Source organism: Sceloporus occidentalis, unplaced genomic scaffold (genome assembly GCF_023333645.1).
Source record: "Sceloporus occidentalis isolate IW3139 unplaced genomic scaffold, rSceOcc1.0.p SCAF_3, whole genome shotgun sequence".
In the NCBI taxonomy this organism is placed as follows: domain Eukaryota; kingdom Metazoa; phylum Chordata; class Lepidosauria; order Squamata; family Phrynosomatidae; genus Sceloporus; species Sceloporus occidentalis.
The window spans coordinates 93,822,071-93,841,505 of NW_028316983.1; the positions used below are offsets into that span (position 1 = coordinate 93,822,071).

The 19,435-nt window shown below is 39.7% G+C and overlaps 1 protein-coding gene across 1 annotated transcript in view; it reads left to right on the plus strand.

The window, feature by feature from the left end:
- Nucleotides 1–19,435, plus strand: part of ST6GALNAC3 (ST6 N-acetylgalactosaminide alpha-2,6-sialyltransferase 3) — a 374,855-nt gene that overhangs the window by 337,175 nt on the left and 18,245 nt on the right. The window lies entirely within an intron of this gene.

Sequence of the window (19,435 nt, forward strand, 5' to 3'; positions counted from 1 at the left end):
TTAATTAAAATGAGAGAATGAATTGTGTTTATCCTGGACATTTGTAGGATCTAGTACTATACCATACTGTAGACAATACTGTAGTATCCAGACAACAATTTTGTGTTCACTCATAGGGAGAGGCAGCAAGTCTATGCCTATTTTATCTTAATATGAAAAAAAAACTTTCAAGAATCCTCCAGTACTGTGGTCTCTCCCATTGGCTGTAATGTACATCTGTATTTCTTACATTGCAGAGGTTAAGGTGATTGTTACTACAGTATGGATCTTCTTGGAGAAAGTGTAATGTTTCCCTAGATATTTCTGGGCATTCTTGAGTGTTGAATAAGTCACTCATTTATCAACTCCCTTATTTTTGTGGCAAGTACTAAAACTCCAAGTCTGTCAACAGACATTTCCGTTCCTTTAAGGGCATCTGTACATAAAGAATTCAGATTACTACATGCTTCATATGTTGTGTTGATATTAAAACACAATCGGCTGCTGTCTGTCTTTGTACTTCTGCACCATTTCATTTTTTTTCTCAAGCATACTATTTGTCATGCTTTTAATTTTTCCTCCAAGTAGATCTCTTTTATGTTTTCTATTTACTCTCCTTGGCAGAGTCATTGAGCACAGGAAATGTGCTATCTGCAAAATGCCAAAAACACTTTCTTCTTCGTGTTCCAGTAATAGGTAACTGGATGGTTATAGGAAAGGAGCTGTACTCCCTGGTTTCCCTATTCATGTATAGGGTTTTGATTTTATTTGAAATGAAAGGCATAAACTCCAGGTCTGAAAACTAATAGAATTTCAGCATTTACTTGCTGATCCATAGCCTTTGGGTTAGATTGTGTGTCAGCCAGCAGTCAGCTTGTAGAATGAAGAATACTTTAACACAAAAATGAAAAGATTTCTGTTAGATGCACACCAGGTACTACATACAGAGAATGATTCTTGAGGATTATTATTAGAAATATTTTACACTCTGTCTGAGTTTTGAAGAAGTCACAGGAAGAAAATACATCCAGATAATACTGGCTTGTGAACTACAAGAAAAAAAAAATCCTATTTTTCAGCATAAAATTGTTGCTTTTTGAAAAGACTTAATTTTTTTTTAAGCAAGTACTTGCAGCCTCCAGTGGGAAAGCTAACACATCTTGTTGGCTTAAAAATGCTACTGTGCTGAGATCACAGCCAGTATTGATTGATTGATTAATTGATTGATTAACTTACTGATTTTATCATTTATTTAGTTATCTCCTACTGGGATCCAAGCCAGCTTGCAAACAATAAAATGCAATTAAAACATTACCATATTAGAATCCCAAATCAAGCAATATAAAATCATTAAAAACATGCAAAAGTTAAAACTAGAGTACCCACCCATTTTTATACAAAGATTGCCTGTAAGCAATAACTCATAAAAATCCTGCTTAAATAAGACCTTTGCTTGCTGGAAAAAGGAGAGTAGAGGGGCGACAAGAACCAACTATTCTTTATCAAATTTGACTTCAGGGCAGTGTACAAAAATGTAGCTCATAAATAATTGAAAAACTAGTATGGTTCAATCAAATGCTAACAGAAACCAGGCACAGTAAAATATAGGAAACAACTATTACAAGACAGATTGAAGGATTCTATAAACTCGAATGGCTGAGTAAGTAAAAATGAATCAATCTGGTGCCCAAAGGATTGTAAAGTAGGGGGTAAGCATACCTCTGCAGGGAAGAAATGACAAAGTTGGGATGCCGCCACCACCACTGAGAAAGTCTTATAGTTTGTATTTATACGACACACCTCCAGTAAGGAGTGGGGCTTCATTTGGGGCAGGACCTTAGTAGATCTTACCAGAAGATCTTAAAACATGGTCAGGCTGATTTGAGGAGAAACATTCTTATAGGCATCATGTTTTTGTCCCATGTTGTATACAGTTACATGCTGGTGTACATGTAGAAGACATTCTTATAAACATATACTGTCTTGAACTGTAGCTTTGTTAATCAAAGAATTATTCAAGGTTCTATGTGTACCAAAGACCTGTTGGCCAAACTCCATTCATGAGCTATGAGACAAACCAGGTCTGAGAAATAGCTCCCAAGATAAGCTCACCTGCACTGGATCCAAAAGTTGTTGCATTAAAATTTATTAAAAACACCAGACTGGATCAGGGGCAGGGGGCATTTTTCAGGCTGTGTAATTTCTCAAGAACCGTACACCCAAGATGTGAAGCCTACTGAAAGAAATAACATTTAACAAACTTTTAAAGTAAGTGTGTGTGTGTGTGTGTGTGTGTGTGTGTGTGTGTGTGTGTAATTGACCACTTTTCCCTATTACATTGTATTTCATTTTTAAATTTCATTATTCACAAATGAAATCCCCCACTCTTCCTTGATTAATTACTATTTAATGTTTATTTATATTCATCTCAGGGATGGAAAGTCCAACTTTGTGGGTTACCTGTGTCCTCCAGCTCCTGTTTTGCAGCCCCTGTTGCCTTTCCCAGCATTCCCCAAGCCACTAAATTACTTTTCCCCTTTTAAAGAGAAAATCCCTGGTAATTTTGATCCAAAATGGGGGGCAGGGAACCACTCAAAACCATTGCAAAATGTGGCCATTTTGTTCCTATCTCCAACCTCCACCCAATGGCCCAATCACGTTTTTAAAAAGAAAAAAAAGTGAGGGAACAAGAGCTCAAAGTCAGGCAAATTCAAAAGTGAAGTCACATCACTTCCAGCAATGATGTGGCTCACCAGGGATATGGGATAAACTGATCCCAGTGTGATTTCCCATCCCAATATAACTCTATGATTCTAAACTGACTTTAGTTAATATGATACTGACTATGATGCTGATTGTTGAATACAGTCAGCTCTCTGTAGCCACAGATTCTACATCCACAGATTCAACGATCCACAGCTTGATTTTAAAAAAAGAAAGAAGCAAACCTTGATTTTGCCATTTTATATAAGACACACTATTTTACTACCTCATTATATATAATGGGACTTGAGCATCCATGGATTTTGGTATCCACGGGGGAGGGGGGGAGTCCTGGAACCAAACTCTTGTGGATACCAAGGGCTAAACACACTATAGCCAATGAGATAGTCAGTTTCATAGCATTAAGTTCCTTTCCCATTGACATTTTGGTGGCTTGCCACCAAATTTCAGTGACATGCAGTTATGTCAATTAAAAAAAAATCTTGGAAGCACTATCAGCCTAAAAATATCTTGGGACATGGCTCCAGCTTTCCAAGGGTAAAACTAAAGGTGATGACAGTAGATCCATTGATTCTTATCCTGGCCAAATGGAAAATGGACCCTCACAGCAAAGGGAAGATGCTAGTGAGAAGTGCAAATCTCTTTAGTCAAGATGCCGTATCAGATGGTGGAGGAGTCTTGTAGTAAATAAAGGAGAGGTACAGATGTGAGAGCTGGACAACTGAAAGTCAACTCATTTGAGATGTGGTCCTGGAGAAGAGTTTAACTGATGCTGTAGATGGCCAAGAGGGCAAACAAATGAGTCCTTAAACAGATCAAGCCTGAGCTTTCCCTGAAACCCAGGATGTCTAAACTGAGGCTGTCATACTTCAGCCATATAATGAGAAGACATGACTTACTAGAAAATATAATGCACTCGTCCCTCCACATTTGTGGCTTTGACTTTTGCGTATTTGATTATTAACCAATTTTATTAATATGTTCTCTCTAGGAATATCTAGGTCATCCAGTGAAACCCTGTGGTCAACTTTAAAGGAAAGTCACACTGAAGGACCTAGGGATTCCTAGAGCAAACACTCCACCATAGTTCCTCCAGCGCAACTCTGTGGTCAAATTCTGGCAGATGTTGACCACAGAGTTGCACTTGAGGACCTAGAATTTCCTAGAGAGGTGTTCTATCAAGTGAAAACATATTGTTTTTTTATTTGCGGTTTTTCCAAATTCATGGAGGTCCTGTGTCCCTAACCCCAGTAAATGTGGAGGGACAAGCATAATACTAAGCAAGTGAAGGGCAGTAGAAAGAGAGGAAGATTACTTGCCAGATGGATGGACTCAGTCAAGGAGGCCATGGCCCTGAGCCTGCAGGACAGGGCATCTTGGCAGTTTCTCATTCACAGGATTGTCATGGGTTAAGGCCAACTGGAGGGCAGTTAACAACAACATGCACAGGAATACGTCAAACACATTTCCATGCCCCTTTTGGTATATGAGTCACCACAATCTCTTAGTTTCTACATAATTCAGTTCACATTCATGTTTAAGGGAACTACTGCATTTATTTATTGAATTTCTATGTCGCCTTTCTCCATGATGGGATTCAAGGTGGCTAGGTAACTGTAACTAGGCAAATAGGAACATGCATTTGAAGAAAAACAGCGCATAAACTGAAACTAGGAGCCCACTCAGCCTTGAAAACTGACACCGAAGCTTGCCACATTTTCCCAGATAGTTCAAGAAGACAGTCAGATCATATCTGATCAACAAACACAGCTACATTTGCATGCCTCCTGTTGTTGTTGTTGTTGTTTTAAAAAATATAGGACAGAAGTTTAAAATCACAACAGTGTTTGTCACTACAAACAAAAATAACTTTGTGTGAAGCTTACAGAAAAACCAGGTCACTACCTTTGTTTCTTCAAGTAAGAAAAAATCATACCTGTTAAACAGAGACCAGCACAAATGTCAAAGGCAATTTATTCCTACCTAGCAAAAAGTACATCTGGTCCTGTCTTCTGCCCCTTGTAAAGTCGCAGCATGCCTTGCCCTGTCAGACACTATTCTGAACCTCTTTAAGGGAACTAAGGGCATTTACACATCTGAAGCTTGAATTGACTTTTCCTTAAGTCAGTCTGCAATGCAAATTGTGACATCTACATTGGAGTGAATGCAGAATCACATTTCACTTCTGTTCTTTCCCATATTGACATATCAGATCCTCTGAGGTCCCTAGGACAAAGGAAATGAATTCTCCTCAGAGGTACCTTTGAAGAGGAAGCAAAGAAGATGGCCAGGGGATGGTGGGCAGCCATAATATATGAACTGTGTTAGGTGGGTGACTGTGCTAGGCATGTTTAATTAATGAGCATGTTTAATTAATGACAGAAAAGGGAGAATAGGGGTAGGAATGAGGAGAGAAGTAAAGCTTGCTACCACAATCCCTCCTTACTGGTTAGTAAAGAAAAAAAAGAGACCTTATTTTGAGGGTGGTTGTGGAAGGGCAAGTGAGATGGAGGAAAGAAGACTTCAGATTCCTTACATTCAGCTTTTTGATTCAAAATGAAAATGGAGCTGTGCAGGGAGTTGTTGCTGCTGCTGTTATTTTTCGTCAGGTCAGCATCAGCTTATGGCAACTCAAGATTCCTGGTTTTTAGTTGCCCTGCTCAGATCCTGCAAATTCTGGGCCATGGCTTTCTTTATTGAATCAATCCATCTGTCATGCTGTCTCCATTTTTTCCTACTGGCTTTCATGTTACCAAACATTGTCTTTTCCAACGAGTCACACCATCTCATAATACAGCCAAAGACTGACACCCTCAGTTTGATCACCTTCCATTCTAGTGAGAGTTGGGCCTTAATTTGATCTAAGACCCATTCATTTTTGGATTGTTGTTATTTTTTAGCAGTCTATAGCAAGCTATACTGGAGTATGTGATTAAAAGCATTTTGTCCTTTGTGATGGACTTCTAAGATCCCCTGAAGTCCTTTTCCAAATCAATCTGAGGAGAGCTGCACTGCTATTAGTAATTACCACTAGATTTCAATTTGCTCTTTCACTAAAATTTGCAGTCAGGCCCAGACAAATTTTAATGGATGGTAGACTTATATAGATAAAGATTTTCCACATGCCAGCCCACATAATATTTTATTTGTCCATTTACTCATTCTTAATTAGCTCTAATTGTATGTGTCCTATAGTATGTTGGGAGAGAGGGAGAGAGCGAGATTGTAAAGCTTCTGTCCCTGACTGTGATTCTTAACAATCCACAGGCAATCAGCTGAGTGGCTGCTACATGGTTGTTACTGTTGTTATGTCTTATTATTGTTATTATCATTACTCTTTTATTGCGTATTCCTGCATATCAGGGGGTTGGTCTGGATGGCCCTTGTGGTATCTTCCAACTCTATGATTGTATGGTTTTATGATTTACACCCCAATTTTTCCTAAAAATTGGAATCAAAGCATGTTACAAATTAAAATGAGTATGGTTTACAACTAAACCGTACAAAAAATCAACATTAAAAGAGAATTAAACTATTAAAAGTTGTGATCTATTAAAACATATATTGGTTAATAATAAAACACAATTTAAAATGGCACCTTTGTTGCAAAAATGGTACAATTAAACCAATGCAGCACTCTTTGAAAATCTCTTCCTTTTTTTTTTAAAAAAAAAAAACCTTCTATACTCTAAGTTCTTACAAAGTGGTATTACGACCATATTCATTTTGTAAAGGGGTGATTCACCTCTTTTCTCTTTTTTTCCCTATTACACTGAATATTTGCTCAGTGGAGTCTAGGTTTTAGGAGATCAATGACTTTCAAAATTGTATTGAAGAATTTTAATCTTATTTTCTAATTTTTAAAGTGTTCTGTCATCTCCATAATGCATTGTTTTGTATGCCATTAACAGAAATCTCGAAAATGGCTATGGATCTGTTCTGGGCCTTCCATTTGTTGTTTTCTTTAACCGTACGTTTAGGCCACAAATTGAAGAATTATTTTTGCAAGGTGAAATCAATACATCATTTATCAGTTGTTCCAGTTTGTGTAGTAAATTGTCATTATTACAATCCCTTTGTTGGCACAAGCTTATCAGGCAAACAGGATTTGGAAGCGAAGAAAAAGCTTCCTAAACAATAATGGAGTTACGTAATGTCAAATGTGATGCTCTTGTGTGACTGAATTGTTAATATTTAATCTGGGGTCTCCATTAGTGCTTACCTTGACTTCCTAGCAAAAAACATTGAGTAATAAATTATGGGGGCAATAGTTTTCACTTTTGAATTCAGCATGTTTAGCTGTGGTTGAGAAGACCTTTGAAGATATTTCACAAAGACCAGGCGTTTTTTTTTTTTTTTTTTTTTTCTTTAAAAGGGGAAAAAAAACTTTTAAAAGCAAAGCCTAGGCTTAATTTTAAAAAGAAAAAAAAAGATGAAGAAGAAAGAGTAGACTTCCAAAGCCAAGTTTGTATTTCTGCCAGTTCGGTTCAGCATCCTAATTCTGAACATTCAGAAAAATCACTTTCATGGTTAGCAGTTCTGCAGCATGTCCAATATTGCTTTGAACAATGCTACTGATAAATATATTGGCCATGGTTCCGTATTACCTACTTAGCTACATAACCACCTTCATTGCATAGCTAAGTAGCATCTCCCAGCTCAACCTCTCCCAATGCCCACTTACCAGGCAGCATCCCCTGTGATCAGCAGGGGTCTGTTCCTCTGTGGTTGTGAAGCAGCTGACTGACATTTTGACATTCCTTCTCAGAAGTGATTTCTAGTATGTCAATCAGAGGTAGAGTCACTGTTGCAGTTCCCTCTTTGCCTTGGAGATCGCTTGAGTGAAGGAGTGGTGTGGAAAGGTTAATCTGTGGCTTCCCAGTCAACAAGGGAAAAGGTTTCCATTGGTCATAGTTGCAGCTTCCAAATAAGGGACTCAACAGACTGGCATAAAGAGCCAGCCTCAGGGTAGAGTGGGGACGTGGTGTCTGCATGCTGGCCACCCGAACAGCACCCCCACACTGCACTGCACCAAAGAAGCAGCAAAAAGTCACCGCCACTGTACCAAGGGCACCCTTTCCGCAGTGCAAAAAGGAACCACTTTTTGCTTCTCCTTTTTGCACCACGGAAATGCCGGATCGGGGCTGCAGCGCGTAGTTGCTGTGGCCCCAATCCAGCAATGAAAGAGGCAGTTGCAGACAGTCTGTTCAGCCCCTTAGTGGAGTTTAGGGGACTTTCACAGTGCCTATATATTCCTTAAACTAGTGAATACACATAGATTGTCAATATGAACCAGTCATGAATGTGCAATTCTGGATTATGCATTCACAACTGGCCTACTGAATTCTGGCCAGTGTGAGCACAGTTCAACGGAATGTTTCCAAATACAGAAGCTGCTGAATATTGAGGAAGATCTTTCTTTTAGGACATTTGTTATACACTTGGTTACTGGCTTCAGTTTTGACGTTCATTGGCATACACGAACATTCACATTCACAGAACTCCAGCCTGTCCTGTCCCTCAGCAGCCCCCTCCAGTACGACTTTATCTCTTTCTGAAGACTGGGGGAACTCTTTGCAATGGAGTATGACATGATGCAGGATCCTGGAGATGGAGAGGGGAGTTTATAAAAATTGCCTTTTTATCAGAGGAGCATCTTAAAATCCAGACCCCTGAGGGTATAAATCCTTGACTATTTCATCCTCACATCCATGGGTGAATAATTAAAATAGCTTTCTTCCCACTGCAGGAGAAAATGAATATTCCAGTGCAGTATTCTCCTTGTATTGAAATATGCTGAACTGTTGCATGGGAATTATTCTGCAGATAAAAACCTGTCTTTTCTTGCCCAATCCCCCTGTTTTCTGCACAAAGAAATAACAAAAAATTGAGTTTCCTACACAATGCGTTTCCTACAATCCTTTGTAAAAAATATTGTTTATCACTACAGAAGAGCTCCTATGCAACACTTCAGGATATCGAATGCCAGGAGAAAATTGTGTAAAAATTGTCACTGCCCTAGTATTCTTTTTTGCAGGGAGGTTTCTCAACTGTTGAAACCCATTTTAAAACCCAGAAACAAATAATATTCTTTCCATCCCCACAAATTAGGTCAAGATTTAAGATTGCATGGATGGAAGAAGTCTACTGGGAAATCTCTGAGGAAGCAAATTCTCTTTTCCTGACTCTGCAACCTCTGTGCACCCTGAATATGTTCTTTGGCGTGTTGGGAAATCCTCCGTTACAGAGTTTGAGTCATGTGGAGAGGTGCAGTGAGATACAGAAAAGGATCCCATTGCAGGAATGCAATGTCTGTACAGGCATGAAGAAATGGCCTCCTTCTAGATCACTAACAGGCTGATCCACCAGTGCGAGAATGCAATTGGATCTGGTCAACATTTGTCCTGCCTGGGACATCACTAATGGAGTGTGGGATGGTTGGTAAAATGTCACTTTAAGATGTTATAAAACAGTTATATGGATGTAAATGGTGGGGAACACCAGATGTCAACCCCCTGTGATTAGTAATGTATATAAGGACTCTTAAACCCAAAGCAGGTGTTGGTTGTGGATAGTAGACTGGAGAGATGAGTCAGTGTGTTAGTTTGGAGAGTGTGGATTGTAAATATATCAGATGAGTGTATGGTGACAGAAGTCAGAACTTTTGTTGTATATATTTTACATATTGCAATAGGAAGATAAAAGTCTCCAAGGACTTTGGAAGAAGTCAACTGTGTCTCTGCCTCATTTCAGGTTGGTTAGTCTCTTGTTGCCAAATACAGTACTGCATACTGGGTTGTGCTTCTGCAATCTGCTGGTAATGTGAGCTACAGTTGAGGTCAAGCACCTCAGTGGTTGAACACTGGCACCTCTGTTTGGGCCTAGTATTTGTTTGTTTTTGTCACTGCACACCTGCAGTACACAGAGGAGAGCCAACGAGTTAAGGTCCCAGACTGCACCAATCTATGCCAGTTTGAACCCAGTATTGACCATGCTTAAGTTTTTGGTTTTTTGTTCCAGTTTTGTCACAAGCACTGAGTATTTGGCTTGTTTTTGTGCCTGACTGAAGATACAATCCACAGGGCAAAGTCTGTTTTTTTTTTCCTTCATTTTTTTTTCTGTGACTTGTTTGGAAATAGCCTGCAGTTATGGCTGGAGTCACAGTGACAATGAACTTTGCCAAGTTAAGTGACACTAGCTATGCCATTTAGTTGGCAATGGTGCACAGCCTCCTTGTACAAAAGAATTTGGTGAACTATATAACTAACCCACCACCAAGACCATGGAACAATGAGCAATGCTTGCTGACAGAGGGCAAAAGCTACCATAATCTTCTGCCTACAAGCCGACCAAATAGTCTATGTTACCAACACCAATACAGCATTGGAGTACTGGCAGAGTTTGATGGATGTCTACCAGTGGGACTCCTGTGTGTCTAAGATGATTTTCACACAAAGATTGTACAAGACCAAGCTAAACGATGCTGAAGATGTTAAAGGTCACCTGGACAAACTCAGGGCTCTGTTCAGTGACTTACAGAACAGAGGAATGACTTTCCCAGAGGCACAGGAGGCTTATATTATGCTGGGAAGCCTGAGTGACAGTTGGGACTTTTGGTTCCACAGCTTGCAAAGTTTGCCAGGGACAGAGTTGACGTTAAACCTGGTCTCAGATCATCTCTTGGAAGAGCAAGAGTGGAGGAGCTTTGAGGCTGGTAGTCGGGACCACCAGTAGATGAGAAACAGGACAGACTGTATTATATGCATCCTCAGTCAGACAAGCCAAACGTGGCCAGTGTGACCATGTCTAATGTGCCCTTGCATAATGACTGTGTGCATTATTTGCATCGGGTACTTGGACATGCCAGCTTTGCTACGTTGTCACAGTTGGCAAAGGTATATCCAGAACTGAAGGTGAAGCCTTGCCAAAAGTTCTTGGACTGCACAGTGTGTAAAAAGGTGAAGGTCAAGGCATTTCCTGTAGCCAAGGAGAGCCAGAAAGTGACCAAGCAGCCCCTCCAGCTTAATTCATGGGGATCTTGCTGAATCGTTTAATGCAAGTGTGGGAAGAGCTAAATACATTTTTGTTTTGGTGGACCACTACACCAGATAGAGTTTTGTTTATTTGCTAAAGTCCAAGGATGAAGCATTTGTAAGGTTTAAGGAATGGGTAGCCATGGTGGAAAGGAAATTCCTATTTAAAGTGGCAACTTTCATTTCAGATAGGGATGGGGAATTTCTTGGGATCTCATTCCAGAACTGGCTAGGAACAAAGGGCATCCGGCATAAAACTACAAATCCTTAAAGCCCAGCTGAGAACAGGTTAGCCAATCAAAGGATAGGTATTTTGCAATCAATGAAAGACTGTTTGTTAGTCGATGCCCAAGCATCTGGTAATTTGTGGGGTGAGGCTGTAGTATGTGCCAACCATTATCTTGAATAGGGTCTGGAGTTCTAGTATGAACCAGTCACCCTACTTTATGTTATATGACAAGGAACTATGTCTAAAGTACCTGAGGATATTTGGACAGTTTGTCAATGTCTTAATCCCCAAAACCTTGAGGAGAAAAGGTCAGCCTAAATGGTGGAGTCTAAGGTTTGTGGGGTACTCAGGATACAAATAACAGTTTTCCCTAGGTAATGGGCAAGTTGTATTTGTAAAAGATGCCCAGTTTGAAACCCCAAGTGGATAGGACAAGGTTCATGCTAACCAAGTCCAAACGCAAGTTGTTCAAACGCAAGTCCCAAAAGAGACAATATCCACAAATGGAGGGGTGGACAATGCTGATAGTAGGCAGCAACAACAGATAAGGACCTCACAACACCGATCTGATACCTCCACAAAAGAAGTAAAAGTGAAGCAAGAAGAGTGAGACTGATTATGAATAGGACACTCAACCTTTCTACCTAATTCTCAAGTTGTGCAAGGGAGAAAACGAGGAAACTGAGTTCTTTGTTGTCCCAAATGGTAATGCTGTATGTAACAGTGTAAGATGTGAAACAGATACAAAAAAAAACCATCCAGTAGAGGGGCACAAGAATGGAGATGCTATGTTACCTATGTATGAAACATTGGGTACTGGAAAGGTATATGAAAAGGGTAACATGCCCAGGGTAACATGTTTGTTTTTGTCACTGCACACCTTCAGTACACAGAGGAGAGCCAACATGGGGTGTGTGGATCCCCTAAGGAGGGGGTGACACCACTTCTTCCCAAACATCTGCCTTCCAGTAGAAATGGGCTGTAGTGTTCGCCTGCATCCTTTTCAAATGCTGAAGAGATGGTGCAAGTGGGGCAAGGCTCACTGGCAGGAGAAAGAAGAGCCCCTAGGATTTTTTAAATTATTTTAAAAAAAAAATATGAAAACATTTTTTTCTATTTAATTTTTCTTTAAAACCTCACATCTTCCCAAATTTCAACTTTAATTACATGTGCATGTAAATACATTTAGGCTGTCTGTATGGTATTGTAATTTAAAGGTATAATTTTAATTTTGCTAGTTTTTTAGTCACAACTATTACATTCAGTGATATATGGGAATTATGATTAATGACTAACAGTACAAACAGTACTAAGGATTCTGTGTGGTATGGTATGGGAATGGGAGGAGGTCAGTTGGGGTGGATGGGTGTTTTTATTTTTATTCCATCTTTTGTCCAAGTCAGCCTCCAAGTTGGCTTACAGTCATTGATACAAAAGGCACATCAGTCATGATATAATAAACTCTTTACACAAAGCTTTTAAAAAATACAGTCAGCAGCAACCATACTCCAACAATAGGATATTTCAGAAATTTGTACATCTTACTGCCCAAGTGCAGGGTGTTCTAGGTAAAAGAAATCCATGCCAACTGAATTTAATCTGCAGAAGAAACAAAAGAGCCGCTCTCCCCAGTGCTGTATCAACATGTGTCACTACTTTATTATGTTCTAACGCCTTTCAGTTATTTGACGTATTGAGCTACTTAAACAAATTCATTGATGGCTTCATTGAGATAATTGGCTTTTTCTGACAGGGCTCAAGAAAGATTGTCCCCCTGATCATTCTGAACCAAATTATTTTGCAAAGTGGGAATACAAACAACTTTCAGGGAAATGTACTGCTCCCTAGTATACTGGGCTGTGATGTCAGTGGGATGATGGATCTGTCATTCAGACCTTAAAAGAAACTGCCCAAGGTGCTGGAGACTATCCACCAAATAAGTTTCTTTCTAGCTTAGTTCCCCCGCTGTGTGACACTATGTGGGAGGCTCTGCTACAATACCTTCCTTAAGGGTGGGTTATTGACTAATAACAATGACCAAGATTCTGTGTTGTTTACTTACTTACTTCAGGGCCAATTCCCCAAACCATCCATAACTGCCAGCACTCACACCAAATGATGGAGGCCTGTTCTGCTGCTGATCAGGGCATAACAGAATGGAATTCTCAGTCCTCTTCTGCCAGCAAGCAGGGCTACAACTATCAGAAACAGGACCATGTAACAATTCCTCATTGCAGCTCTTTGCTCTGGCAGGAGGGGATAGGAAACATCATCCTGCTGCATCTGGATCGGCAACAGAACAGACCTCCATCACTCAGTACATCTGCTGGCTGTTGCAATCGGTTTGGGAGGCATGATGTCTGAAAGAGTCCAGAGTGGTAGATCAGTTGATAATCCTTTGGCCTAGCCCAACAAGATAATCCCCATTGCTTGTACTGATGTAGCTCACTGTCAGCCTGCATCTGTCTAAAACTGAATTTTCTGGTTATTGGGGAAAAAATATACTAATGTTTTGGATGTCCAAAGGGGATTTTAATAACTGAAGTTGTATTCTGGAAACATGAGAGAAAATATAGAGCACTTGTACTATGGAACATTATTTATTAATGGTTATATATTGGTAAAAGATGTAAACTGTTTATGGTTTGATCCAGGGGTAGGCAACCCTTTTGAGCCAGGGGCCGGGTTGCTGTTCCTCAGACAACTGGGGGGCCGAAGCCAAAAAATAAATAATTAAATAATTTTTAAAAAATTAAATAAATACATAAACCGGGACAAATGTAGGACAAAATTTTCAAATGGAGGGCACTTTTTAAATAAAAAATGAAGAACACGCGAAAAAATTTGCTGATTTTTTAAAAAATGTTAAGATAAATGCATGTTTCTGAGGCTTCTATAGACAATTGCCCCACCATGACCCACACACGAGACGCCAAAGGCCCCGGTGGCAGTCGGTGGCAGGACCGGGCTGGGGCCGGTCCCGAGGCCTCGCGGGCTGCATCCGGCCCCCGGGCCGCAGGTTGCCTACCCCTGGTTTGATCAGTTCTTTTAATGTGGCAGTATGACAAGGGGCTGGATCCAGTTTTGTGGTGAAAAGGGATGGCATGCCCTCTTTGTCTCCCTTTATGTAGATCCCATTAAGAAATCTTGAGAGTAGGCAAGTTGGACATGCCTTGACGGCTGTTGGACATGCCTCACTCTCATATATTGCACCACAGAGTGGATGTTTACCCACGTGAATTCCATGACTATCACTGTAAGTTGACCTTTGGCAAGCAAGTTGGGGAGATGGGTCAACAGATGAAAGCATTTTATCCAAGCACTGGATCCACACCTCGTGCCAGGCCAACACTGCCTGCTGTTATGGGTGAAGTTGTGGCCTTTTGTCCCCCAAATAGGATGTTTTGTTTCACTGTCTTCATCCATGACACTCTCTCAACGCTAGCACACAAAACGAAAGGTGGCAGTTGTAAACCATGTCTCTGTACCAGCCTGATTCACAGAGATTTATTTTTATTCAGGGAGAATTTTCCCCATGCTGGTTGGGGGGATTCTGGGAACTGAAGTTCTAAAAATAATTTTTCCAAGTTCTGTTTAGAGTTCCAATACACAGTTTTTCCTTGCCGGGGGGGGGGGGGGGAGAGCAGGCTCCCCCCCACACACTTTTGTGCCCCATTCAAGTGGTCCCATCAGAGTAGGGTATGATTCAGTGTAGTTTGTATGAGACAAAAATGTTTCACTTCAGAAAACAGCCTGGGGAATTTTGCATTTGAATGTTTCCTCTCATCATATGTGATGAGTTGTTTAATGTGCAATGCCATCACATCAGAAGAAACATTTCAAGCTTGAAATCTACGTAATATAGGACAGGACAGCCAAATCGGCAAGTTTTTTTCTCTCCCACAGTCAAACTCTATGACTGGTGTTAAATTTTGATCAAAATGAACTAAAAAGATATTTTCATCCATTTCCAGGAAGAATATGCATGTTTGTCAGGTTGGCTTCCCCCCACATTTGAATTATGATAAATTTTGATTAAAAATGAACTCAAGGAAAATTCTAACCCAGTAGTTCTCAAATGATCTGGCTGGCATGGCTGGCAATTCTCCCACATACAACAAGCCAGGGACCAGAATAACTTTTGTATCATGTTAGTTCACATTCATAGTAATATTAATTTACACCAGAAACAATATAATAAATGTAACAGAAGGCTGATTAATAAAATATTTATAATTTTATTATAATTCCAGAGTTGGGGACAAGGTGAGATGATGGTGGTGGTGGAGGTGATGATGTCGATGATGATGATGATGATGATGATGATGATGATGATGATGATGATGATTTTCTAATATAAATACAGTGGGCCCTTGGTATCCACTGAGGTTTGGTTCCAGGATCCCAAAATCCATAAATTCCCAAGTCCCATTATATGCAGTGGCATAGTAAAATGGTGCTCCTTATATAAAATGTCAAAATCAAGATTTGCTTTTGGGGATTTTTAAAAATATATATATTTTCAAGCCATGGTTGGTGGAATCCATAGATGCTGAATCTATGGATACAGATGGCTGACTGTAAGTAACATAAATATTTTAAAATTCTGCAAAGTTTTCTCACATACATATTACAAATATGTGTGCAATGAAATCAAAAACATTGCCCAGCACACTCCAGCACTGAATATGTGGGTAGGGCTGATGTATATGTTTGCTCTCTTAAGACTGAGCTAAAAATGTCACAAACAATGGGTTGCTTTTTGATAGTGGAAAGAAAGTCACTCTTCCTAAATCTATAATGGCTATAGAAATATAGTAGGATTTGGAAGATTCAGTCTCTGAGTCAGTAAAAATCTTATTCAGGTTTTAATGTTGTTGTTGTTGTTGTTGTTTGCCTTCAAGTCATTTCCAACTTATGATGACCTTAAAGTGAGACCAGCATGGGTTTTTCTTGACACTTTTCTTCCAAGTGGGTTTGCCATTGCCATCCTCTGAAGTTATTATTTCTGCAGTGCAGATTAGACCAATGAGTCAATATAGTATCTCTAGGGTAGAATACCATAAAATCTTGACTTTTTAAAATAAATAAATATGGTGTGGGGATTTCAGAACTGTGTTACCAAAAGACACTTGTAGGGCAGACCTCTAGGTGGGACAAGAAAGGAAGACTTGAGCCCCAGTGGTGTAGGCAGGAAGTATGCAGGTACTTCTAGCAGGCTTTTTAACTGCAAACTTATTGAAGGTGTGAGGCAATGGTTCGTGGTCTGCCACTACTCTGCAAACCACCACATTCAGAAGCACTGTTCTAACTAATCCGTGCAGCACAGATCTGGACAAGGAGCAACACTACACAATACACTCCCACGTAATACATTTGTGGGAAGGTTGTGTTTCTCTCTGCTTGTTTGCATTGGCAATAAGAAATTATGGCTATCGCTAACTTTATTATTTCTGTGATGATGATAAATGAAGCTGCCCCTTTAAGAAGCGATATCTCCTTAGAAACTGAGTTACAAATACTTGGGGGGGGGGGACAGAAAACATTGCTCCTTGTTCTAATTCTTTTCTTCTTAAAAAAAAATTAATCTGAAGAAAGTTAGAGGAGCAGAAAAGATGCATGGCCATAACTTAGCTAAGTGAGTCAGTGGCTCTTCTGAAGGGAGTGACTGATGATTTGCATTAAAGCTCTCAATTTCTGAATTAGGATTCCTGCCTGCATTCACGTTCTGTTCTGCCTCTTTCACATCTGAGCCATCTATCCTGATTTCACCCTACTGTCCTTAAAAGTTAATTGATAATCCGTGTGTGCACGCACGTGTGTGTGCACGCGCATATATCTTTAAGATTATGTCCCAAAGAAATGAAAAGAAGGAAGATTATGTCCCAAAGAAATGAAAAGAAGGAAGGAAGAGACCCATTGTGATCTGGCAGTTTCAGTGTTGGATGAGGACTCCAGACACCAGGATTCAAATCCCTGCTCAGCCATAGAAAACTACTGGGTAATCTTGAGCAAGTCATAGCCTCAGAGGTAGGCAATGGCAAATCTACACTGAAGAAATCTTGCCCAGAAAAACCATACAGTAGGGTTGCCATAAATAAGTGTTGATTTAAAGTGTAACAACATTTTAAAGAAAGACACAGAAGACTCTGAAATTAGAGTTACACGTGCTCAGATTTACAGATTTTCAATGTAGTAACAGTCTCAAGACATTTGTAGTAAAAATTTGATTCACACGCATTAGATTTCCCACTGCCAGTTGAAGCAACATGAGAACATAATTGTCCTGATATAGGAATACCATTCTCATTCTGAAAAGAAAAAAAAGAACAATTATCATTTTAATTTATCAGTATCTATCTAATTAAAATGAGTAATACTGCCACACCAAATAAGGATGGAAATAATATTCTCTATTATTCATTTCGCAGTTGAAAAAATGGGTTTCCTGACAGTCAAGAAATACCATTGGGAAGAATAATAGAGCAGCAAGACTTTTGTGCCGTCTCTCTCTGGTTTTGAACACACCAAAGTGTTTTAGATGGTATTCCTGTGCAGAAAGACAAATGAGGGGTGGGTTTTTTTTGTTTGTTTGTTTTTTGGTTTTGCACCAAAAAGGGTGTGTGTGTGCAGAAAGGAAGCCTATTTTTTATCCCTCTTTATGTTTAAGTTCACAAGTACAGAGTAACTCTAGGTTGCATGAATAATGTTTTTTTTATCAGATGCTCACCACTCCACCTTTCCAATGTCCTTCATGTTTGACCAAGAACCAGTGGCTCCCATGTCAAGTAGGGCAGTGAATCTGCTGTAGGTTTCAGTATGACCCTTAAATGGGCCATCCTAAAATTCCTAAAATAGGGTCAGCACTTTGGGTATCTCTTATAAAGTTTGAACTGAATCCTGGAACAGATATAACACGGGTGGTGCTATCCACAGCCTCTTACGGCTGCTGATTTTCCTACCCTGCAGAAATCGCCTTTTTCCGAGCTTCTTTAAGAAAAATACATTCCCTTTCATCTCTTTCCCCCTGTAGATAAGGACTCTGAAGCTAAAACAAGCTTTTTTATGTGTGTTTGACAGTAGCTCTAGTGGTTTAGCTTTGGGATTTGGAAATACATCATCTCAATCTGATCTACATGTTCAGGCATAAATCCAGAGTAACTTTATCTAGAGTAGACCTATTAAAATGAAAAGTATGTGTGAATAACAACTTCAGTAACCTCTGACAAATTCAGTGACTTTAGGTAGGATTAATGTTAGATTGCCATATTCTGTTCTCTCACTGTGTATGGTGGGTGTGTTAAACAAGGAAGAACAGGTGAGGAGACTGGGGGGCGGGTATCCCCAGAAACTCTCGCTTCAAATGTTGGTCAAATTAGCCTTGCAAGAGGTTTGAGTAACATTTGGATTGTGTGCACCATTGTACACCAGTACTAAATGGGAGGACTCAAGGGTTTTAGGGCTTTCAGTGGGGTTATAATTACCTGTCCAATGAGAAGACCATGGTGAGCTGGCATGGCTCAGACTGGGAGGTCTGAGGGTTAAACAAAGCATACACATAGAGTGGGCATATATGCAGGTTGGATTGTGGGCATAGAGGTTAGGTTTTCAAACCATATTTATATTTTAAAACTAGTCGTAGGCAATGGGCTATCTGGTCAGGTAACAAAAGCTGAATATCTTCTCCTATGAATTGATAATGGGTTTCCAGCCTGGTTGATGGCTTTAATTATAGTCTTATAAAAATAGTGATTGGGTTGGGATATCCCGGAGATAGATGGATGAATAAGTTTGGAGAAGAATGAGAGTGGATTCTTGGAGAAGAATGAGATTGAATTACTGCTTTGGGTGTGAAAGGATCTTTTGTCTTAAATTATAAGAGGAAATGCAGATCACCTGGGGGAAGGAAGGAGCACTTCAGAGTTGATGTTTTGTTTACCTGGATGTACCAATGCCTTGGGAGAAATGATTATTTTTTCATTGGAACCTGATGTAGTGTTCTTGAAAGATCATCAGTCTCTCAAAAAATGCTATTTCGAGATAATGAGATATAAAAATATGAGGAGCCTAAAATATTACATGGGACGTGGCTTCCAGATCTTTGGTCATCTTGGTCATTGTCTTCTAAACGTTTTCCAGCTTGTTAAAAGAGCCATCACTTCAAAACGGAGTTGAAGACCATCCTGTTCAGAGAAGCTTTCCCAGCATTGCATAATTGTTGCTTGCTATTTGATGTTCTTTTGTTGTCTGTTTTATTGAATCATTTCCTGTATTGCTATGTATTTTATATGTATTATCCTATTAGTGAGGCCCCTTCCCCACCACCTTTCCCTTCTCCTTTTGTGTCATGTCTTTTTAGATTGTAAGCCTGAGGGCAGGGAACTGTCCAGTTAAAAAGATTGTATGTACAGCGCTGTGTAAATTTACAGCGCTTAATAAATAAAGGTTAATAACAATAATAATAATAATA